Source organism: Neodiprion virginianus, chromosome 2 (genome assembly GCF_021901495.1).
Source record: "Neodiprion virginianus isolate iyNeoVirg1 chromosome 2, iyNeoVirg1.1, whole genome shotgun sequence".
NCBI lineage: Eukaryota > Metazoa > Arthropoda > Insecta > Hymenoptera > Diprionidae > Neodiprion > Neodiprion virginianus.
Genome location: NC_060878.1, coordinates 22,855,653 through 22,881,704, shown reverse-complemented (window position 1 = coordinate 22,881,704; position 26,052 = coordinate 22,855,653). Strand labels below are relative to the sequence as shown.

Here is a 26,052-nt window from a genome sequence, read left to right as displayed (position 1 = left end):
ACCCATGCCCCTGTAAAAGGGAGGATTTTCCCATTTAAAATACACATATGTCGACCACATTCTCGGTATATATTTTAATGTAAGAGTTATAATGTTAAAAAAAAATGGGTGCGTGTACTTATGTACGCGCGTGAGAAGTTACACTTCTTTGGCATACTTAAAAAACAATAAAACAAATAACGGATGTCTTACATTATATTTAAATAATCTATTAAATTTTTGTCACGAACTTTTTATTAAATGTTCTATTAAATTTATTTATTTATTTTGTAAATATTAAAAAACCAATAATAAATATTCAACATTGATAATTTAATAATATTTAGTATTAATTATATTAAATAATGATATTTTAATTTATATCAATAAATAATACATACGGATAACTAACCTCAATTATATTGGAGCACTTGAAAAAGTATTATAGCACAATTTTTTCACTAATATTCACAAATTTTTCGAGACTTAATGAATTCGGTTGAGTGGGCAACTTCATCCTGTTAATTTTGTGTTACAGTGATGCGCGCGCATCTTGTTTCGAGACTTAATGATTTCGGTTGAGTGGGCAACTTCATCCTGTTAAGTTTGTGTTACAATTTTGTGTTACAGTGATGCGCGCGCATCTTGAAATTTCACTCTCATCAGTTTTTCATAACGCGCCTAAAGAAGTATAACTTCAAAAAATATATAACTGTGAAATTTTAGTGGAAATTAATGCTACTACGAGAGTGTTACGTCCGGCGTACCACCTCTCTCTATTTTTCCTACTCGCTAACACTCCCACAGTTCTTATATGAATATCATGGCTCTGTCCTGTCCTTTTATCTCTACCTAGTCTCACGCTATACACTATCGCGCTTACTCATCTAATTCTATTCCCTTCCTCCAGCATCTTGACATCTTTTCTGCACCCGTACGTTCTTCGTCTCTGGATTTCATTCGTAGACTAACTCTCAAGAACCTCAGAGCTAAAGCTCTTAAATAACTCCGTACAACACACTTCAATCTTACCCCTCTCTCGACTTCTTGCAATAAATATATACTTGATATCACCAATTAATTTAACGTTACTCAATCCTCAATCCAAATTCCGGTTATCTTAGTCCGTAAAAGCGAAGCCAAAACAGGTTATTCCTACCGCTCGGGAGTAAACCACATTCACGGACGTAACATGAGAAAAAATTGACATCATCATACCAGGTAATATAGATAAATTGCATTTCGTTTAAATGGAAAAAGCCAGATTTCGTGGGTGTGTAAATCGTCGAGATTGCATGGTAAGATGATGTGAATTTTTTCTCATATAGTAGTACTAATGCTCACTAAAACCTGGCAGTTACTAATTTTATGGAACATCATTACTCTTGCAATAAAATATATGCTAAGAATGTGTCCGAAACACGTGTATTTTAAATGGTTTGTTACATTCTGGGAAAAACGCCACAAGAAATCTTTGATTTACTGCGTGATTTTCGGCTCAATCTGGACTCACAAACCAACTCAATTTGACTTATTGTTAATCCGGAATTATGTTGTGAGTCGTGCTAATTATCACTATGTGTAATTAAATAATCATTCGTACACAACATTTTAATTTAAATACAAACTTATTAACAATAAGATATTATTATTTAGAGATTTAGTTTCACAATGATGTTGTTCACTTATTTAGTTATACTAAAGTTCGGAGGTTCTGAATATAAGCACACATCGATTTAGAATGATCTGTTCTTGATTTCGAACAATTCTGAATTGTCTGAAGTCAGGATTGGTTCCTTGTGGTCTGAAGCTTGAATTAGTTCTGAATGGTCTGAAGTCTTAATTTGTTATATTCATGATTCTGTACTGCATCAGTTTGGTTTGAAAGGTGGGAGTCTTGGAAAGACTTCTGTTTGGTCTCTTGCTACGTCAGTGCAAGACGGTTGGTCTTGAAGAGGGCAATTGGTACTGTGCTGACAAGATAGTTAGTTGCAAGAATGCATTTTTGAGTTCTGAGAATGATACTTTGTGAACTACTTATCTATTCTTTTCTCACGTTCCTTGAATTCGGTCAGTGAGGTTTATGAATTTGAATTCCATGAATTTCGATTGTTGACCATGCGGTCTGTATGTGTAAGTTGAAATTGAAGATGTAAAGTTAAGAAATGACAATTATTATATATATACTGCATAGCGTTACACGAATGTAAGCTTGGTTGCAAAATAACGAATGGTATGTTGTATGCAAATATAGTAACTGTATCTACATCGATATGGATCTTAAGTCTGTGGTATGAGCATGTGAAGCTCTCTTATGGTAATTGTACGTCGGTAAGTTAAGGTACAGAAAAGTTAAGGTCACGCCATAATTATCGGCTGGGACGTAACAGAGAAAACCTATAGTCATACAGAGGAACGGGTTAGAATTGAGATAAAAATGTAAAAAAATTAGGGAATTGTTTTGAATTATTTAACGTTTATTTGGGGGGTGGCCTGAAAAAAAACGTCAACACCCTCAATGAGGTCACCACCCTAATGATAAGTATAAGATTGTGCTTCTGATATTTTCCATTTCGAATGCTTGTTTCAACTTAATATTGTAACTGTATTAATAGTTATCTCGACTATAGGTATAGTCAAAAATGTAAAATATCTTCTTTGGAAAAATCGTAATTCTAGTTTACAGTGAATAGAATACATAAATTGAGCATCTTACTGTTTTATTGGGAATAAATTTCTGAAGCGTGAGAGGGGAGGCTCCACTGGAATATGTTTCATTATTTACCCAAAGGGCTCAATTTGCGCCCTTGCCCTGGAACCCTTAAATGCCTAGTTATGCCCCTGTCCAGTGTCGCTACCAACCACGAAGCCTAATATATAAGTACAACAATCGACGTAGGCTGTTTGGCTTGACTTGCGGCCAGAACAGAGGGAAAAGATCATAGGTTCGAGACATGCGCTTGTTATTGCTTGTATCACGTGATCACGACATTCCCCTTCGTAAATTTGAAAAACCAGACCTTAGCAACGCTATTCTAGTGCACATTGTGAGAACTATGAACTTTTCTCAAATTGTCGACCGTTTCTGAAACATTACGATCGTTCTCCTTATATCTAATCTCCGTGCTACCGCTTAAGAAAAGTTTTACCACGGGCTCGGTATACATCGCCACTACTGCTCAGCGTTGCCAACCCTCAAGAAATTTCTTTAGATATAGAATAATTACAGTCCGTTCAGAATAAAAAGAAAAATTGTTTATTTAATAAGAAATACTGTCGTTTAAACCGGAATGTGAAGAAAATTTGAAGGTCTCTGACGAAATCTCAAAACAGATAGCGAAATCTCTAAATATAGTCCGTAAAATCGGAACAATAAATTAAAACCAAACGCACTTATTTGACAAGCTGGTGGTCCTAAATATTAAAAAAAAAAAAATATTATGTGCGTAAAAGTTCCTAATATCTTTATGCTTACAATTCAGATTGTAGAATATGGATCTGTGTATGTTACCTCGTTTGGTAATTATCATTGTATATTTCTAGGAAAATCATGCATGTTATAAAGCGAAAAAATGAAATATATTGTGTATTCCTGTATTTATTGATTTTTAATACCGTCAAACATCAGTGAGAAGAATTATTTTGGCGTCATTTGAAGAAATGTCTGTCTGACAGGCTGACAACGCTGCTACCGCTGCCAATGTTACGAACAGTGGCTCAGTTCTCAGTCCCAGTGCTGGATCAGTGCTGGTGATCATCTGGAATGATACTGTAGATCCAACGCTTGACGTCTAGATCTGGATCAGTATCGTTGATCAGCACTGGGCCAATATGACCAATCGGTAACCAGCTAGGCCAGTGCTGCCAACCCTCAATTGACTAATATTTTTAACCATCACTCTGCCAATATTGCAAGCCGTCACGATGCTAGTATTGTTTTTCAGATAAAAATTGTATTTGATGATCAACGAAAATCAAAAGCTAATCGATGCACTCGCTACCGGTACCGGCCCGATTCTCGACCAACGAAAAAAAGCACTGCTTACCTCTTACGAAGGTTGAGTTATTTTCAAAAATGTAAAAAAAGAATATGCTTCTTCTTATTACTTATATTAATACATAGGAATTGGTTTTATTCGGGATGAATGTCCAAAAACGTACGTATTCGGATCCTTGCCACGTGCTGTTACCTCCAACGCGAAAGCACGGCTCATTCGCGTCTGAGAATGGAGAAAATTTTTTTTTTAATGACAAATGAACAAGGCAAGAAATTACGGGTCTGGTTCACATGTGCGTAGCTTCAGCTTATTAACTTTCTTAACAATTGTACTACGTACAAATTTGCCATCATTATCCACATTAATCTAATCTCGGTAAATATCGAATTGTAAATATTGTCACATCTTCCTGGATTGGGAAAAGTTTAACGTGTCAAGCTGTATTAATATTAACAAATTAGGACCCACGAGACTGTCCATTTCCATCGTGGCACCCTCTGGAAAGTATATTCGGAACGAAAGAAGGATGCTCTCGGAAAATGAGCGTTGTACGTTAGGTGTAAGATGGCGCTCATTTGATTTTTGACTTTTCTTAGAAAAAGTGACGTAACATAGAACGCTCAACTTCGGAGTAAATCTTTCTTTCAACCCAAAAAAACTTTTTAGAGGATGCCACGTTAGAAATTTGCAAATTATTTTTTCGTGGAACACTCTATCGAGCACACTTCCATGCGATTGACCCGATTCGCCCACCTTCGTACCCTATATCCGAATGACGAGCTGCCCTAACAAACCGTATGAAGCCTAAAAAGAGATTTCGCGACGCCATAGCATAAGGTCAGTGTCTGATCACCAGCTGGAAGCATGCGTGAGTAAAACTGAAGCTGGCTCATCTAGCTCGGAAATCAAAATCCCTATTATCCACTTGTCACTCGTTACTTCTCCTCGCCCACTTTCGTGTCGTAAGCCCAGTCTGAAACTGAATCGTAATGAGGTTAGTAACGTAGTACAAACGCCGGGGAGAACCCGTTACCCGGTAACCGGTTAGACGTTACAAACCCTTTGACTTGGACTGCGGTTGTCGGATAAGATATTCCTGGCGAACAGTATTGGTTTGAACTACTTACGATCTCGTTACGCGCTGATTGTGTGATCATTTCAGTTCAAGCTCAAGACTTCCTGCCAGTCTAAGGTCCGCGCTGAGGGCAGTATTACATCTGACGGTGGGGGTAAGACGAGTCACCTGCAAAGCCCAAACAATTCGATATCGAAGTGATGAAAATTTAATTTCACGTTTTGCTGGTTTAATATCGTGGAATTCGATTGTCAACTCTTTTTTAGCACTCTAACCTCGAAATTACTACTTTATCGTGATTTCTTAGTTCTAGATAAAAAATACAGATCGAAACTCGTACGGGTAGGGTTTTTTGACTCGCGTGTTACGGCACTCGTCTTCGGTTCGTACCTTAAACCTCGCATCTCGTCAAAAAGCCTCATTCATACTTGTTACAAAATGTACTATTGTACAACGCGATCATGCTTCACGCGTTTTTCCATGCGTGTTTTTCGTGCGCAAAGTATCCGTTTCTACGACGCTAGAGTGAGTATGCAAATGCGCATGCGCGAAGTACTCAAAAGACCACTTTTAAGTCCTAGAAGTTGGAAGTGGTTTTTTTTTGTACTGCGCGCATGCGCTGTCGCTTATGAATTTGACATTATGCGACCCTAACCTCAATTTCGTGCTTCGTAAAAAAACGCGTAACATACTCTTGTTATATAAAGAATCGTGTGCAGCATAGAAGTAACGATCTTTTCACCTCGCGTATTTGCAATATTCGTCTTCGGCTGACCTACGACTCATGTTGCAAACTTACGCTCGACCCGACAGGACTGAATTTGCCTCCTCACACATTTATTATACTGTTCTATTTCTCAATGGTAATAGATACCTGAAAAGTGGTCGAGGATACAGAGATTTAAAAATTATTACATCACAAGACAATAAAACTGTTACGCTTGGTAATTTTTTTAATAATGATAAAATTATACATGACTAAGGAATTCGTCGGGAAAGGTCAATTAACGACGAATTCCCCACTCATATATCTTCTCGGGTTACGAAAATCCACACGTGAAATTATACAACGAAGTAATAATATCAGCTGATTAAGAATATGTTAATGAGTCCAATCGAGATAGAAATCTGTATAGAAATCTAGGGAAAAAAGAAAAACTGTCCAAAACTGTCATGTAATATTATTTTCGCGAACGTTGGTAAACGTGAGTAGAACAACTATCCTAATAGGTATGTCACAGTAATGAATTTGAGCAAATTGAAATTCACACAAGTTAGAATACCAACAATTGGAGGAGGGGTTTTATAATTACAGTCTTGAAACTAACTGAATTCTGGTGTTTTTGATCCAATTTTGCACGGAGACTGAACATATCGGATTGAGAGGAATACGGTTATAGTTGAAGAAATGTTGTCAATGCAAAAAAAATTTATCCCTGTGAGAATAATATTACTTGCCACATAATACAATACAGCCATACAAATATGGTCAAGTTAGTATGGTCTACTATTGTAAGAGTTAGGTATTAGTGTTTCAACCATACATATAGCTACCCGAGAAATACTTGCAATAATCTTTGCTCGGAAAAATATCGAATTGCATGGTTGAATCTGCCATACCGTTGCCACTCTTCACTATACGAGCATAAATAGATTCGTAAAATATTTCATGACTGATTTTCAGACTATTCATGGTGATCTAGTCCACGTGCAAAGTGAGTCCAGAATATTAAAAGAGGATTGAAAACACTGGATTTCAATAATTTTGAATGTTGTAATTATGAAACACTTATTGTTTGTTGTTGATATCTTAGCTTGTGCAAATTAAATTTGCCAATATATTTAGATTGATTTGAATAATATATAACAAGGATGTTGTTTAAGATCATTTAGTACTCTTACTTTTATCGACTGACCAAATTCACCCTTTTTCTTCCTATATTAAACAAATGAAAGAACGGAAAGGGTTCAAAAAAAGGGTAAAAAAGCTCGTTTTTCACTCGACTAGTAAAAGTAGAAGTTCTACATGACCTTAATTCGTGCTCAATATCGTTGACGCATACTTTTAGAGATTTTTCGGATGAACTTCTGACCGCCGTAAAACAAATTTCGCCATACAATTTGGCACACACATTCCATTTAACTATCTAAGAATCCCCTTGAAAGGATTTTTGGCGACTCCCGACATTTATCGAGATATTGAATTTTTCGAGTATGCTGATATATCTACATATCTCTTGTTGCACTCTCACGCTCTATTTATATACAAAATACAAATTAGGTTACGACAGTCACCTTCCGCGCTTTTCGTACGATTCAAAATACAAAGATATTAAAATATTGCGAGTTGGCAAAAATCGTTTTAAAGGGACTCTTACAGTTAGATAGTCAAATAGAATGCGTGCGCCAAATTTCATGGCGCAATTCAGTTTGCGGCTTTCAGAAGTACATCCGGTATTTCTAACAGTTTTTCTTCTTGTTCTAACTTATTATTGCACATTATTGCACGTAGGCCGCATTTACCCTTGCCTTGACTATTATCTACGAAATTACACAATTGCTAATTGCAAATCACAAGAAAATATTATCTTAATACGCGACTAAGGATGTGCGCATATAGTCAAATACCTTTGTGCGATGTGCATATCGATATAAAAGTTAATGAAACGAAATAAAAAAAAAATAATGAAATCATAGCATAAAAAGTGAAACTCAAAGTAATTTTTTTAAATTTCACTAAAAGAATCTAGTCTTGACAAGTAGTAAAATTTCAAATCCTGCATTCAAACTAAGGAAGTTTAGTTATGAATAACTTTAATATTATTCGTCGTTTAAATGTCAGAATCGTATTTTCTGTCCAATTTTGAATAACCACGGCTCATTTCGTTCCTACTGAATATACTCCACAGATCGCCAGTCACATGGAAAGTAAAGCGTCCAGCAAAAATTACAGAATGAAAATATTAGTAATAACTAATGCAATTCCTCTCCGTGATGATCGAATAGTTTTTAACATATTTGGGCCGCTCCACCAATTATTAACAAATGAACGGGACGTAAAAAAATCGATTTGTTTGAAACTTTCACATTTTGTAGTATGTACTAAGATTGAAAAGTTATCAAGATTTTCACCTTTCCGAATGTGTCATTCATTTCTGGATAACTTTTCGAAATCAATCTCAAAAACACGTTTCTCGACAGAAAACCTCTTTTTTCACATGCCACCAAAATTTATCCTACTTTTCAATTTTTAATATGAAAGCTGATTTTTTTTCAATGAAGGACTCAAATTTTCAGAGTGTGATGGCCATAGGATCGCACGTGAAATATATTTAATTGATAAAGTTCTGTCAATAATACGTACTCTCTTTTTGGATTTCGACGTAATATTTTTGTTTCTAATTTTTAAAACTTACTCTAATAGTGCGCTATTGAAAGAAATAAAAATATTTCGTTGAATTCTAAAAAGAGAATATCATCAATAGATCTTTATGAATTCCACGTAGCTCACGTGAGAGCCTATGGCCGTCCCACTCTAAAAATTTGAGTTCCGTACTGAAAAAATCTCAGCTTTCACACGAAACCCTCAAAAGTAAGATAAATTTTGGTGGCGCGTGAAAAATAGCGGTCCTCTGCCGAAAAACGTGTTTTCGAGATTGATCTCGAAAAGTTATACAAAAATGAATGACACGTTCGGAAAGGTGAGAATTTTTCACATAAGATATCTATTTCTTCATAATTTTTTTATTCCGATAACGATACGAAAACAATTCGCGTTTAAACCTCAATTAAATCAAAATGATAAATTTTGATGTGTCATTTTTCGCGAACGGTAAGTCCTAGAAAGTTCAAACTTGGTGAACTTTTCAATCTGAGTTCACACTACAAATAGTAAAAATTCCAGACAAATCGATTTTTGACTTCGATAGATAATTAAGAATTGCCGATTAAAATCAGGGTTTCCATGTTTGAAGAACTTAAAAATTCAAAATAGCGGTGTCAATCACAATCTTACTTGGAAGTGATTTACAAAATTTTATATTGTCAGTTTTTCAAAATGATTAGAATGTACTAAAATCTGCTGTGCAATGTTTCGAATTTACTTTCATAATGCCATTCTATATTAGGGTGTCATAATGTTTTTTCTTCCCAAGATTTCTATTCAAATTATCACCATAATTGCTGACAAATATTGAAATAGACGCTAGTTTTAACTAATTAGTGATCTAACTTTGAATATTCAATTTGCTTCGTATACTTGGGCTGCTGATTATACACTTATTGGTAAAGTGATAAATATATTCGAATTTCTGAATTTGCTCTACTACAACATTTATCGTTTTAGTGTAAATTTATATTTTGCGAAATCGTAGAGTGATTCCTGTTTTTCAACGCTACTGCTTGAATAATAGCAATGTAATTCATCAGTTCTTTTCCATAAAAAAAAAAAAAAAAAACTTTTTTTAAGCAGGAATATAATTCACTGTTTGTTTTTAGCACAGACATATTTTGAACATTTTATTTCCCTATTTGTTATCAGCGATAGATATAATACAAAACCGTAAGAAATATAAGAGATAATACAGTTGGCTTGTAAAAAACATGCCAATTCATTCATTATATTTTCTGAATCAGAGTTTCGGATTGACTGATTTATCTATCGATATTTTAACCACTTGAAAAAATATGATCGCGATAATTTCGGGCTAAGTCCTTAAGTGAATAAAGTATCATTTCGACGAGATCCTCTTGTTATTGAAAAGTTTGACTGCAGAACATCGAAATTAAAAAAACCCGGCTGCAATATACGTCATGAGGTGAACTGATAGTTCTAAAAACAAAAACAATGCAAATAGCCGCGATATTAAGCTCTCAAAAATGTTCAGAATCCCCAAATATGATTCTGGGTTAAGCAATATGAAAATGGTAGCTGCCCCAGCAACTAATCAACTGATGAATTGTAGGAAAAGTGAAACCGGAAGTTTCGCGCTAAGGATACCTTTTGTATGTATTTTCTAACCTCAAAAGCTTGAGAAAATTAAATTTCACGACAATCACGTAATTTTTAAATGTGACATTAACCACATAATCCGATTCACCAATACGAATTTCGAAATTTTCCGTTTGTAAATAAAAATAGAAACTCACAAGACCTATCAATGTCTTTGGTTTTCGCATTAATTTTTGAAATTCTAATCCATACCACCATATAAAAGCTATGCGATTATTCGATTAGTGGAAAGACAATTAATTGAAAGAGCGAATTATGTGATCAGTTCGTGAAAAAAACGATCAATTAATAAATTGATGAATTAGAATTAACCGCGCAGTTCTATAGGCATCATATTAGATCTACAATTTGCAATTCCAACATTCTAAAGTCAAATTCCATTCACGAGGGAAGAAGTGTTTGTTCTTTGAAGTTTTGTTTCTTTCTTAGGTTCTTCCTCAAAATCACTATCACAAAGTTGTCTTAATTTCGATCTTAATAACTGATATTTTGAAAATCAAAATCCTGCCCCCTTCGTTCAGCAAAGCGGTCGATTCTACGAATGAGTTTAATTTTTAGAAACATGGAGTCGTCTGCTTGTGAATGAGAACGGGTGCGCAGTAAATCTCAATAAATGTATAAGGTGTATGCGCCCGTGCTGAGCGCGGGCCATCATTTTATTCTGGCGCTATTAAAGCTGTTCAACGGACAGTGCATCGAGTGTAACTCAATTATGCATTATATGATACTGACAATGAACCGGCTGATTGCGCGAGCAGCGTACATACATAACTACAAGATTTTATCTGCAGTACGTTCCGTTGATAATATTAACATATCTCTGCATCGTTTTCAAAATAGAATCCTTCAGTAACACTTCGAAGCGTACATTTTTGCTTGCACCTAAATTTCTTAAAACTGCGTATATAGGGGTTCCCGAGGTCGCTGATTTCAAAAATGGGGTCAGATCTGAGAAATTTTCAATATTCAAAATGGCGGGTCTAATACAAGCGAATAAGATCGATTTTTATATTTTCAGTCGGCCATATTGGGTCCGTCATCTTGAATTTTGAATTTATGACGACAGATTCGTTTCTAGCAGCCCCAAAAACCCGAGATTACAGAGTTCCACTTTTCTAGTTCCCATAACCTTCTCACAATTACATTTATTCTGTAAAAATAGGCTTATTTATAGCACTCACTATATTCGCGAAATCATCGTAATCCCTCTTAAAACATCAACATTGACATCTTGGAAGTCTGATTATGCAAAAAAATAAAATAAAAAATGCGTCAGCGATATCTTAATAATTGAATATAAATCTTGAATAATCAATTAAAAAAAGGTGTTTCATATATGAGAGGCTGTGCCGCAAAGGGTTAAAACATTACTGACAGTCAAGTCCAGTTGAATATAATCATTAATCTGCTGAATATTAAAATTTTAACAGGAAAAACAGTATAATAATTGAAATGAGTTCAAAATATTGGCTGACGCTTTAATTATTATCGATGTCCAAGAAACCGCGACAAAAGTCGGTCGCAGATGTCAGACGTCACACCTGAATAAACAAAAATATTGTCACAGATCCTATTGTTCGAATATTTTTTTCATTTCTGCAGCTGGCATGACTGAATTCGCAACCTGTCGCGTAAAAGATCAGGTTGAAAATAGCCGGCTGCACATCAACGTATTTGAAGTGGAAAAGCAGCCGAACCTAACCTAACAGTTGTGTGAAATTTTACGGGAAGATCACCGAAAGACAGCGAGAAAAATTACCGGAATCAAGTAAGGTGCTGCAAATTTATAACAATTATACTGCTCACCTTCTTCTCAGTGTTCTTCCAGTCTTACCTTTGGTAGATAATACTGAATAAGAAGCCTCGAAAGGCTGCAACAACGTCTATTTAAAGCCTCCTTCCACATTGGCACTCAACCAGTGGTAGCATAGTATATACAGTACAATGAAGGAAGATGATATCCGGTTCCGGTAACAAAATCCCACAATGCTGTAACCCAAGACTAAAAACGCCTCGCTGCCACCAGCGTAACGTGTCGTTGTTCCAATGTCCTGTCGTGCAGAGTAAGAGGGTTATCCACGTAGCTCCGCATCCTGCTTGTATCCTGTTACCGTCTCCTTCTGTTGAACTCCTCGTCCGGCAGACTGACAATGAGGAAGCGAACAAGATCACGCCTCCATATAGGAGGTCCAAATTTGTACGTAAACAAAATTCGGTGTTCAGCATGAGCATTAGTGTGTACAATTCTGAAGCGACACTTTTCCCTCACTCCCATCTGAGAAATCGCGTTGTTCGGCAAAGTTCATAAATGCCTATTAACCTTCCGACTAACTTGTTTCGATCCGACAGAAAATACGGGTTCGATTACATACGAATTATTATATGACAATGCGTTCCATTTACTCGCGTCAACTGCATCGCGCCGGTGACATATTTCAATTATTTTAAGCTCATTTGGGGCGTGAACCGGATGAAATTAAAAAATGACCTTTTTAAAAACCGCTTTAATGCACACGGGTTTCATTTTCTCGACGGCGACGGCGGCGTCGCATCGTCGCCTGGATTAACATTTAATCGTGTAATACCTTCTCAAGGCGCGCTTAGATATACCGGATGAGCTGCTACGGGGGGCTTAATTACCTAAGGATGTAGCCAAGTTCGTTTACTCGTTCTCGTTAGTTCACGTTTACTGCTTATTTGCCGGCGCCCTGCGCTCGTTACCTCCAAATTTAATATGTACACGGAAAAAAAAATTCAGCTCGTGGAACTAAATATTAGATAGTTACTTGTAAACAGTTCGTCGAACTAAACGTTCTGTTATTGGAAGAGCACTGCATGGTTCGTATAACTGACTGTTAGTCAGCCGTCATAGCTGTACGTTGTTCAGCTCTCTCAGCTAAACAGCTTCGTTCGAAAAGCTAGACCAGAATTTTTCGGCTCCGCTCACAGCGCTTATTATTAAATAGTACAATTATATTGCTATTAGTATTATTTTTCATCATTATTATCATTATTTATTCAGTGTCATTTACATATTTGAATGGACTATTTAAACAATTATCTATCAACTGTATTTAAATCATACTCATGAAATTTGAAGGTTATGAAATATGTCAACGCACCAGAGCACAGCGCAACTTACAGCTCTTAGAGCAAAACCATTCAGCTGTGAGAGCTGAACAACTTGCAGCTATCAGAGCTGACTAATATATAGTTGCTGTAACTACAAGATAGACCGTAGAGTGCGTATAGTTACTGGAGCTGTAGAATACAGCTCGCCGAACAGAATTTTTTTTTCCGTGTAAACAACCTTTCGGCCGGGCCTTGCTAGCCATCTTCAGGCTACAAGAGAAATAACAAACGCTCAACCAGACATTAGTTTTTCATGGACTATCAACATATCTGTTTGTTAACAAGATTTGTCCTTTCGTATAGTTGAGTTAAATTTATAATTACGCTTGTGATTTTATAAAAATATGTACCAACAAGCAGGATTTTCTTCTCATTGAGGTTTGGTGTACGAAATTGAAAAAAATTCAAGTCACAAACGTTAATTAATAATTACCTCGGACAAATAAAATTACCAAAGACCACCGACTTTTGGCAAACGTATCTCATTAATCTGATCAACAAGGATTATCTTAAGTGGTTCTGTTATTAAGATTGATGGTAAACCCAGGAGCTCGAGTATCGTGGTATCATTAAATGGTAGCTTAGTTAAGGATTTATCACCAGGTAGGTAGACATAAAGAAGAGTTCGTCGCAGTGTTGGTCAATGATAATTATTATGCAAATAAAAATGTAAAAATTTCGTACACACGCCATGCGGTGTAATCAAGGTAAATTCAAGTTGTGACCTACACAGACTTTGTAAACCCCAGGTTCGTTTTCTTAGTTTATAACATGAATTGTATCAATTATTAACAGATTCCAATAAATTTTCGTTCTGTGGAAGGCTCTCACTCAGGCCGAAACGTTAACAAATATAATTTGTTTACGCAAATTGACTTTCATATCCAAGAAATCAATACTGATCGATAATTATTTACAATGTCAACGACGTTTCGAATTATTATATTTGTAGAAAGCTACCATGATCTCATTCAACATATAAAAATAAAAAATACTGGAATTTTATACAAAACTGTCGATATCGGTACTTCATTTCAAATAGTTTCATAGTTGGTTCAAGGTCTATGTTAGATTTGTTCGATTTCACTCTACGATGACTCATTTTATTGAAAAAACTGTTTTTTTTTTTTTATTAATCACAGAAACGGATTTTTTTTTCATCAGCGACCAATTGAATATTGCCCATTTGTTGATTGCAATTAGTATCGGTATAATGCGTTAAAATTAAATATTTAACGACGCCAACATGTTAAAACAAAGTATTTCAGTGAATTTATAGGAAATAGTTTTGTGAATAAAATGAGCCATCTGTGAGTAAAAACGATCAGATTTACTAACCATTTTGAAGGGATGCGAAATGAAGCGTCGTTATCTAAACCTTTATTTACAATTTCAGTATATTCTATTTCTTAATAATATTATCAGAGAATATCGGTCCGAATCCGAATTTGTTACATACCCAAAATTTACCCACTTCCTCAGCCCATGTGTACTACTTTGGTCAGACGTAAACTCGAAAATGTGGCTCATGATATTTTATTAGATAGTTGCGACGAATTGACCACTTTCAGTAGCGGCTCTTTTGTCAGGTGGTTCTTCCATGGACCTAAATTCATAGATTACTTTTCTTACCGATGCTATATTCCACCTGTATAAATTACAAGTACTTGAGAGGTGATTGAAATTTGGTAAGCTCTCCAACATAGTACATTGGTAATCTTAAGCCTTATAAATACTGTACTGACAAACTCATTGGTTACCCATATGATTCATTTTTAGTGGTCACTTGAGTAATCCATCAAATGTAGGAAGATTCCATACAATTCGATGGAAAAGTCCGATTTCGAAGAAATTATACCCAATTCCGAATCCTTGAGGTGCTCATAAAAAAACGCTTGACTACAGGATAAAATGGTAAAACCACGTTTTAAAAGTTTTCAAATAATTCTGAACTCTAGCAATCGTTATGATTTCTGCAGAATTCACAGAAGATTTTAGACATAATAAAACGCAGTGATTTTGATTGAAGGAACCATCTCATTCCCGCGAGAAATCATTGCGGCGAATTGTGCCAATTGAAATTCTTACCTAGGGTTGTGATTTTATTGGACCCTTCAGCATTAATTACTTCTTTCATTTTCTCGGTTAACAAACTCGTTAAAACTAATGCCTTCGTCAATCGTAACGGTGCCCAGAATAAGAACCCCAACCCTTGGAAATCGATACCTTGTTACAATGTTGCAGTATCGCTCACTGGCTCATTTCACAATGTTCGACAGATATTCAGTTGGTTTGCCAACTGACGGCTAACCTTCTTCATCGCTCCTGAGTTGAGCATTTCTTTAACCCTAATATCGATTTTTTGTGAATTTAGAGAATTTTTCAACATATTTCTTCGCGGTTTTTGTTATTTGTGATTTGTTTATACTAATAGGTTTTCAATACACGAGAGTAATTATTGCGATATAATGTAAAGTATCATTGTTAGAAACAAATTGATCGAAAAAAATCGGGAAAATTGACGGAATAATTCATTTCAGAGAAAGTTACCCTCCAACACATATACATGTTTTACATAAATTAAAAGTTTTTGGGGTCGCTGATTACGATCCTGAAATCAGATTTTGAAAATTCAGTCTGGCGAATCCAATAACCGACCGCAAAAACCCGCGCACAGAGTTTTTGACGATATTCGATCAAATTTGAAATTTATGTCTACCAGACTGAATCTGCCATCTTGAATTTTTGAAATACGATTTCAGATTCATCATCAGCGACCCCAAAAGCCACAGAATACTGTCTTGTTATTAAAGTTGACTAAACATAATAATGTCCCTGAAAAGTTTGAAACAGAAAAACGGATCATTCACAATCGAAGTACATTGGAGCTTATACTCGTATATAAGTTATTGAAGATAGAAAATATAGGCAACAGTAACCATACTGATAGGAAGTATGACGCAACGATGACTTCACTGGCGGACTCTCTATGGTTTCTGCAAGCTATAATTATAAAGTTGTCATTGCGGTTTCCTGCCAGCATATCAGATTCCTCATTTAATGTTACGTACAATAATGCGACAGTCTTTTCACGACGATTTAATTCTTTAGGACTGATTTTCAATATTTCGCACAAATGAAATGTAAGTCCGTAAATATTTTAATCCTGATCAGAGCCATGAAGGGTATCATGCACAAGGCTTGAATTTAGTGATACTTGTGTGCAAAAAAGTATCCTACTATTGTCCAACCCGGACTTAAGATAAGATAGGCAATTCTGAAAGACGTGAAAGCAATTCAACCCACTCGTGTCAAGCCTAATAAATATTGGATTATTCTTGAAGTTCAAGGCTTACTTGCCAAAATTGAATCAACGCGTCAACTAACCATAATATATACTCTCCCCCAACTCTTAGCGCGTAGTGTGAAGATAAATTTGGAAGCATCTAAACCTGGTCTGCAGAGTAACAAACCGTTAAGGTTAACGGTTATAAATATTTAACGGACTCGTCTCCATATACAACCACATGAGATGGCTGCTCTTCGCAAGTTCTGCGAGAATGTTATCACGACAATTACAGTGGTGCTGCTTACTAAATTTACTAAAAATAAACGACATTCGCTCTTAGACGGAGGTGGAAAAACTTCTCGACACTTCAAGACTGGTATAACTGGTTAGAGAGTTGCAGTAACCGAGCAAAATGCATATGTGACCTGAAAATCTCGTACAAGGATAATAATCCTTTTGGCATACCTCTTCGATGTTCCTTCCACATATTGTTTTCTTTTCATACGAAGAGAAATACAAGCAATAATATTCTTAGGCGAGGAATAACATAATGCTGATGAGGCCAGCAGAGGTATGCAAAGTTTATCTTTGTACAGTTTTATTGGTTGTATTTCTAACATTACACGGAGGGAAAGAAATTCTTGAACCAACAAAACAGATTGCATTGGAGTCTATTTGCTTCAATCTAGTGTCCCTTATTTGTTACAAATACGATGATTTCACTTCAACAATTTTGATTTAATTAGTTTGTCAAGATGATTTAGTCAAGCGAATTCCTTGATTCTACAAAAGCCTTTCTTGTCACGATTGAGGGAATTATTGATTCGAGTGAATCTTTTAACGTGTTTCCGAAATTGAGTCAACTGAATATCAGTTCATTTGAAGTTTATGTATTGTTCCTCTAAGTCACGTGTTCGTTGACAGAAACGATTAGGTACTTCAAATAAAATAAGTACACGAATCGAGCCACCAAAAACTTTACATCGATTGAACGGCATACTTTGTTCATCTAACTTGTTTGGCGTAACTGGTTGAATCAGTTGCAATAGATTGTTCACGAGGTAAAAGAAACACCCCATGTTTTGAAACAAGTAGAGAATATATTCGTGGTAAACATCGGTATACTAGTATTTTAAACGGCCACCAGGCGGTAAATGTTCTCGCTACCGAGTTACAAGACCGAGTAGTCGGCTAGGAGTTCAGATACGGAAACGAAAGATAAATTTGTCATCAGACATACTGCAAACGAAGAAAGCATAATAATACCAAGTTCCGTGTAACCGAAATTAGTATTGACTACAAATAAACAAAAACTGTTAACAAACGTATATTTAAATACGAAATTTTAATTGCGCCAAATATCATCTGTTAACTGTCAACAAATGTTTATCGATCATTACTTGGCTCAACTTAGGTTTGATAATAATAATGAAACATATATTTAGCCATATCCAAGTATAAATTTGTTGACAGTGGATAAACTCTTTTATCAGTGAATGACAATCAGTTTTCGGATTTTACCCATTCAACCTTGAGTAATTCCGACAAAATTTTGATTCGATAGAATTATAAATGACATGATTCGAAGAATACGTTTTGTGCGGTTTAATAACGCTAATGTTCAATCACTTTACGGTGCGTTCAATAAAATTTTTAGTCATTCCAATCACAAATTTTCTTCATACAAATGCACTTATTTTCAAGAAACTTATACAACAAAGAAATATTAATTCGTGGATTAGCCATCGGTTCACGTGGCAGAAATCTGCTTGGCATTTTTCGGTTATCCTGAAACTCCAGGTGGTATGCGGATAACTGTATAATATGCATAACGGAATGAACTGAAACCAGTGTAATACGTACATGCATTTGAACAAGATGTACATTTACTTGAATTTTTTTATATTTGAATTTACTTATATTACTTGAATATTATACCACAATGAAGCCATCTTATTGACCATAACTTGAGGCAGTACTATCACGAAATCAATGACAGTGGAGCATTCGAATATATTGAAAGTATCAACAGTATCTTTCCATATGCGAAACTTAAGAGTAAAAATGAGTCGCCGACTCAACAACAGACAGGAAAGTTATTGAAATTTTGATTTTGACCGATGCTGTAGTGGAAAAACTAGTCACGACAGACTTACATTGAATAATGAACATAAATATTTCTGAAACGTGGCTATCGCTAAAAACAAAGCTCACATTGTGTGTTTCATAAGGTTTCTAAATTTTGAACAGAGTAACTGTCGATATCGCTAAAAACAATGATCACATTGTATAATTCATGAGAATTCTAAATGTTGAATACAAAAACATCAGGGCACCGAATGGAACAAAGAGATATTTAATTTTTAAGCTAAAACATGAGGTTACTAATAGAATTTTTCGAAACTTTTTATAGAATTTTTTAATGTCAAATGAACGCAGCTTGGCAACGGCTAACTTTGTGGCGATCGTTTTTTGTACATCGATCGTTTAAATTGACATAATTTTCTTAAAACATCGTAGAATTCCTGGTTTCGACAAACAGCTATTTTTTTCTAAATAATCATTAATATCGATATTTTGTGAGATCGTACTTGAATGATGAGAAGAGTCTTGGAAATCGAACGCTCTATCTGCTTGGTTACTTTACCTGTCTTCGGAAATTTTTTTTTTTTGTCAGAGAGGTGCGACATTTAGCGATGGTTCAAGAACAGTATTTCATACTACCTTGTAGATATATATAGTCTTATAGAAAATCAGTCTTAGTAAATTATGATTTTTCCGCTAAATTATATGAAAAATCATTACTTTGTTTTCCAATTATGGATTACCTCAAAACTTGTCAGAAATCGCAATTCTTTACAATTATATGCTATAACCGTTTTCAATTCAATAAACTATGTACATTTTCGTAAGATTGCATACAATTCTTTACCGAATTTCGTTTTTATTTTATTCCCGTCAATGTTTTATTTTATTTTTCTCAATTTATGTCATAAAAAACTATCAATTCATCGTAATTCTTCATTGCACTTCATAGATTTTTTCGAATATTCGCAACGTTATATCACAATTTTCCGAGTATGTGATTTTTTTTTTTATTTCATGGTATTACAAATGATTGGAATTCATCGTAACAGTACATCGTTTCTGAAGAAACATTTACAAAAACGCAATGCTTTCTCACAAAAAAAAAAAAACCACCAACTTTCTCCGATTTTCTATTTTCCGTGTTTTTGTAGAATATCGTAGAAATGATTTTCATCACGACAACGTCCTCTCATAAATATTCCTCTTCATGATGGTGAACTAGGAGTGCGCGGTATTGGAAATTAGATACCGATTTTCGGTACGGGTTTCGTATTCGGTAGTTTCGGTTAGCCGAAATATCGTAATTTCCGTAAGTACCGAAGCACCAAAGTTTCGGTAGATTTTAATCCGCAAATATCGTCGGAAAAAGACTAAGAAAAATCTGCATTGAACTGTAATAAATACCAATAATCTAAATAGTATTTAGATTATCGGAAATTTCGGCACTTCGGTATTTACCGAAATTTCGATACGTCGGTATCGGTATCGACAGAAGGTTCCCATACCGATACATTTCGAGGAAGGAGATACCGAAAAAATTCGCTTTATGGGGTTCTGCAGCCGACCACTTGCATCGATAACAACAATCGAAGACGTAACGATTCCACGAAGGCTGCGAAGTAGTCGAGGAAATAAAGCAATGGACTGTCGATTTTTTGAGCAGTAAGACGGATTTTAATGCGGTTTTTTGCATTCGCTTCGTAAGCGCGCCTACAAACTTTGTGAACTAAATTGATTAATTAATTTTTTGAAAATGCATTATGGCATTAATAATATGCATTTTGCAAGTGCACTTCCAAGAGGCACTAAATAAAAAATTTGCTACTCGGGGGTCTTTGGGGTCGCTGAACACGAATATCGCCACGGCAACCGTCTCCGAGGTACCTGGTGCCCAGGGTGAACGTTTCAACGTCTTTTTCTGGAATTATCTTGAGCATTATCATTTTTACCTCAATTAAAGTATATTGTTCTTAATTCAATCACAAATTCGATCACAATTTTCGCCAAAACTCTAGGAGAAGACGTTGATACTGTCCACCCTGGGCACCAGGTACCTCGGAGACGGTTGCCGTGGCGATATTCGTGTTCAGCGACCCCAAAAACCCCCGAGTAGCAAATTTTTTATTTAGTGTCTCTTGGAAGTGCACTTGCAAAATGCATATTATTAATGCCATAATGCATTTTCAAAAAATTAATTAATCAATTTAGTTCACAAAGTTTGTAGGCGCTCTTACGAATCGAATGCAAAAAACCGCATTAAAATCCGTCTTACTGCTCAAAAAATCGACAGTTGGGCCGTTTTTAGTGCTTTATTTCCTCGACTAAAGGTAGTCGAATTGTTAGTCAAGGCGCATTTAATTCGATACAAGCCACGCCGCGTTGGGCATAAACGCATGAGCCGAGTTTGCATAATCCACCGTAACATTGATCAACACCTGAATTCTAAGCGCGCCGGCAACGGGTACACTGAAACAATTTACTTATTCAAAAGGACGAGGTCATCCACTACAAATTTTGGGTCAGCGTGCCAAATACCGTGCAACGGTATACCGGGTGTTTGCAAGTGAACGCCGCAGTTTGTTGGATTGCTTACCACTAAGGGAAAAAACTATCGGTAATATAGACATACCGAGTTATCAACGGGTAACGCGGTTAAGGGATCATTCTAATGTAACGGGTTGAAAAATAGCTGATTTTTTTTTTTTCGACGGTTAAAATACGCTAATCAGTCCGATTACTTTATGTCAAATCAAAGCACTCGTGAATAACGGGAAATGAATTTTTAACCGTTTTCTTTTAATTTTTTTTTACATTTATTTTATAATTTTGAAAATGACTTCGAAAAAAACGGAGTCGCAAGGTGGACACGGTGGTGGCCGTTGATGTTATCTGAAACAGAATTTGTAAAAAGATTATTAATCCGTATGAAAGCCGCGATCTTGCTATGGAAGTTTTTTTTTTTTTTATCAACATTGACAAAATGGCGGCGGCTTGAAAAAAGTATCGAATTTAGGATATCTTCTTAGCTCATTTTTTCGACAGTCGATCGTTAAAAAGAGGTACGAAGATTTCCAAAAAATAAGGTTTTGTAACAATATAAAGAATGGCGTGAAGAATGTCGTGTCCTAATTTGATACTGAAAGTTTAAGAACTCTTACTTTATAGTTTTTACCATTTTGAAAAACCACGTCTCAAAAAAACCGTTGAACAAAATATTAAAAAGACAAACGTGTAGATATTTATTTTCCATTCTTCACAAGTGCGTTCATTTGACATTAAAAAAATCAGACTGATTAGCGTTTGTTAACAATGCGAAAAAAATTATCAAAATCAGCTATTTTTCGACCCGTTACACTAGGATAATTCCATTTTTTCCGCATTGCCAAGTTGTGTGTATTTGGCCAAGTAGTTGTTTGGTTGTTGAGTATGTTGAAGCGTTTAATGATTGCGTTCCGGAGTCACGTTAAAGTAATCATATGACTCGACTTGAATACGGTGATTACGACTCGGTAGGTCTGTCTTACCGATATTTGTTTCCCTCATTGTCAGTGGTAGGCAACCTGACGCACCGCGGTGTTCACTTGGAAACACCCGGTAGATACGCTTGTGCAAGCAAATAACCCGTCGCTCGACTGTATCGACTTTGTGAAAGACACGCGTAGGTGCAGTTTGCTTTTCCATCTCTTTTCCTCTTACTCTCTACTTTTCTATTTCTTTCTCTCTCGTCGATTTCGCGTTCAATGCAGCAAACGGAATGCAGTGCGTGGATCGCAGGATAAAAGGAGGCGTCTTCCGACCTCGATTTTGGAAACCTCCGTCCCGAACGAGTTTCAGAATCGAGGTCCGAGTATTGACCCTTCGTTACACAGTAGTTTCACAGTGAAATCACAATTTCATCATTATTTCGTATATCAGTGTGTCCGTGGTTTTGCAATAAGTCTCCATATCCACTTTGTATTGTTCAACGTTCCGGTCAGTTGAACAAATATGTTTGTTACTGTATGTAATGCATTGCAAAGAGCTCAATTAAATAGATGCAAAAAAAATGATAAAATGTCGTTTTTACTCTAAATCCACTGCTGATTAAAGGGTGAATAAAATTTCATCGCTAAACTTTCTACCTTATTTCTATAAAACAAACATTCAATAAAAACAATTACCATATCTTTTATACAAAATGTTATAAAACGTGCAAGAATTCTGTAAAAACTTATCACCTCATTCTGACACGTTGGAGATTTTTTTATAATTTACAAGTTTTATAATCCCTTTATGTCATGAAAAATATGACCGATCTTCCATAGAAATCTCTTAGAACAATTAGAGCAAGCCCTTACAAAAATTCAAAACCTCGTCACATTCCCTAGAAATGCCCGTTAGAACAATTCAGTTCCATAAAAATACACGAAACACCAAAAAGATTTTCTCCGGTAAAAAGTTACTACAGTAAAGGGATAACAAATGCTGCGTTTTGGCTTCGAGAGGAAAGTATTAGAACAAATTACAGTAATCGTTAGATGTCTCGCAATCAATCCTGGTTGGAAAGAAAAAGATTTGCTGGACCAGCAAGAGAAATGTCACGTAGAGAATGCAAAAAAGTTTGCAATCGTAGCGAGACAAATTTGTTTCATCAGAAAGAATTCTGCTGGTACAACTAACGGCCTTGGGGAATTCAGCCACTCGTTCTACTATACTAAGAAAATTCTTACCGCTGTAATAATTTTTTCTTTCTATCGTTGTATCAACATTTTTCTCTGCTCGATACAGCAATTCAATTTAATTCGTTTGTTATAAAGCATATGTTCGGAAATTGTGATTCTTGACAACTTCACTCGTAATTGTTATGCAAAGTCTTACGCACATCATAAGTATATCGTCTTTTACGTTTCGAAGTATTTAATATTTTTAACGGATTTTTTTTAGTACTTTCAATGATATTTAGTACTTGTGTCGTTTTCATTAAGTAACGAATGATTCGGAAAGACTGACGTAATAAAAGTTGACGGGTGATCCAACTTCATAGATTTTTTATTGATTGATTCATTTTTAACGGGACTTATCAGCTTCCAGATTTTAGATTTCTGTTTTCATGACGGAGTCTTTTTTATTAACAGCTTGGTGAGTCGTTTCAGATATTCATAGTAGCCAGTCAGGAAATATACATGTTGAATAAAAATAAGCGTGAAAGAATTTTTAGACGACAAAAATTAAAAGACGACTGCGGAAATCGAATCCCACTCATAAAAAAAGTTTGCCTCGAGAATCCATAACATGACTGATTTGTGGCAACTTTCACGATTAAAATGAACTGTAAATATTGGTACAATTACTATTCGAAAAATTGTAGGTCAAAAAGGAATAAAATATTCTCATTTCGCGGACGTATCGTATATTTTAAATAATTTTTATTTTTTTTGCAAAATTATCTTACTAACACAAATAGAATTATAGCTGGATTAGTGTTGTACTTGATTTTAAACATTATTATGTTTTACATTTGCGATGCACATATACCATTATTTTTTATTAGTACTATTGGTTTTTTAAAATTTCTTTACCAATATCGCATTTATTTTGGAATTACTATATATATATCATATCTTGCGAAGCTGAATAAAAATTGACTTCAAACTCAAGCGGAATATTCTTATGCATAAATTATCGTATCGTAAACAATGACCGTAATGCGTGTTATTTCACGCACCTTAAAATTGTATAAAATTTTCTACCGTTGAGTTGCAGTGTTCTGTAAAGAGACATACAATATTTTCAACACCTGCTACGGAAGTTCGATTTCAAAGCCACTGGAGCGTGCGTAAAGTTCCATTTTTCCGAACAGTGCGACAAAACGGTACGCTGGCGTATGCGCAGAAGTGAAATGATACATTTTACACACTAGGACTTAAGACTACCTGATCCCCAGATATCACCGCTGACGTTATGTTAACCTTTTTTATCTACTCTGTTGATCTCTGTTATTATCTGATCGATAAATTCTTTGCATGATGTTTATTCTTATTTGACCTTTTCATGCATACATTTTTCCTTACATGCGATTCACTTGAAATTTTGCATGCGTAGGCTTTTGGGATCGGGGACTACGAATCTGAACTCGAAATTCGAAAATACGAAATGGCAGATGCAATATGGTGGACGTAAATTCAAAAAGCAAAATGCAGTCAGTCCAAGATGTATCACGTCCACTCTAAATTCCTGTCTGGCATTGGAACTTTTCCAGTATTTTGAGGGACAAAGTTTTAAGTCGCTAATTCCTTATTCCTGTTTCTTTAGGATCACTTAATAATATGAATACCTCTTTCTACTACTCTTATTTTTACTACTCGCGGATTGCAATCATTGTCACCAGTTTAGTACTTGTTGTTCTGGTCAACTAGTGAAATGTAGCATTGAAATAGTAGCTTTTCGTATTACTGTAAGAAATATTGCGGAAAATACCAGCAATTTTAGGACTTTGCAAAGGCTAGAAATGTGTGATGACCCGAGATACAGCGAAGCAGAAAAGAAAAAGAGGTTTCCGGGATATGCAGTTAGGATAGAGTGCGCAGTGTGGAAAGGAGGTGGTTGCAACCAGTTGTCTGGTAATTCGTGCTATACGCCTTAACCGAACGCACCGGTTAAAATAACTAAACTGTTCAAGTAAGATCAACTATATTTTCAGGTTGACATGACTAGAATCTCATTGCTACATTTATATGGTATTTCCAATCAGGCCTTTTATCCGTGAAAGCCTAACTTTTGGTATAGATCATTTTCTCTTATATATCGTGAAAATAAAATGTGTGAAATTTTATCCCTTCTGACTGACAAGATTCAACATAATATATAATGCGAATTTCCACCATTTGAAATTCTGATCCGTATCCTGGAAATTGAGCAAATATCACGGATATACCTGATTTTTTTCTACTTTTTTTGTTTGACCTCATATTCGGTTTATGGACTCAATCAAGATTTAATGTATCACTTGAATTCATTATGATAATAAATATCTCGTTCTGAGGGGGGCCCGAGCTCGGGCCGAAACGTACACAAATTTCACTTTGTTTCATTTTTGACCTGCATATCCAAGAATTATCCTTCTGTCATCAACCTCAGGTCAAGAATCACGATTTACATTGAATTCATTATACTGATTAATGATTAACCATTCCATGCATACATTTTTCCTTATGTGCGATTCGCTCGAAATTTAGCTTAAATAGGCTCTGGGGGTCGCTGATCACGTGTCTGAACTCAAAATTTGAAAATACAAAACGGTAGATCCAATATGGCGGCCGTAAATTCAAAAAGTTATTAAGTTTTGATAAACTTTTTGCTACACGGTTTTTGGGGTCACCGATTAAGAATCTGAACTTGAAATTAAAAAATTCAAAATGGCGGATCCAATATGGGGGACAGCAAAAACGAGAAAATTTTTTCATATGTATTAAGTTTGTGCAGAAATTGGCTTATGGATTTT

The 26,052-nt window shown here is 35.4% G+C and overlaps 1 protein-coding gene and 1 long non-coding RNA gene across 4 annotated transcripts in view; one reads left to right on the top strand and one right to left on the bottom strand.

Moving 5' to 3' along the window:
- Positions 1 to 1,678: 1,678 nt before the first annotated feature.
- Positions 1,679 to 12,400, bottom strand: LOC124299059 (uncharacterized). The gene is made up of 3 exons (XR_006906934.1): positions 11,870 to 12,400; positions 5,105 to 5,220; positions 1,679 to 4,956 (listed from the first exon to the last, which is right to left on the bottom strand). It is a non-coding gene; the product is annotated as an uncharacterized LOC124299059 (long non-coding RNA).
- LOC124299058 (aminopeptidase N) overlaps positions 5,086 to 26,052 on the top strand; it is a 45,535-nt gene continuing 24,568 nt past the window's right edge. Inside the window, exon 1 of one of the 3 annotated variants that reach the window (XM_046751929.1) lies at positions 5,086 to 5,206. The gene's annotated coding sequence lies outside the window, so the exon portion shown is untranslated. Of the gene's footprint in view, positions 5,207 to 11,725; positions 11,837 to 26,052 lie in introns of those variants that run through there. The other 2 variants (XM_046751930.1, XM_046751931.1) reach the window with 2 other exon arrangements.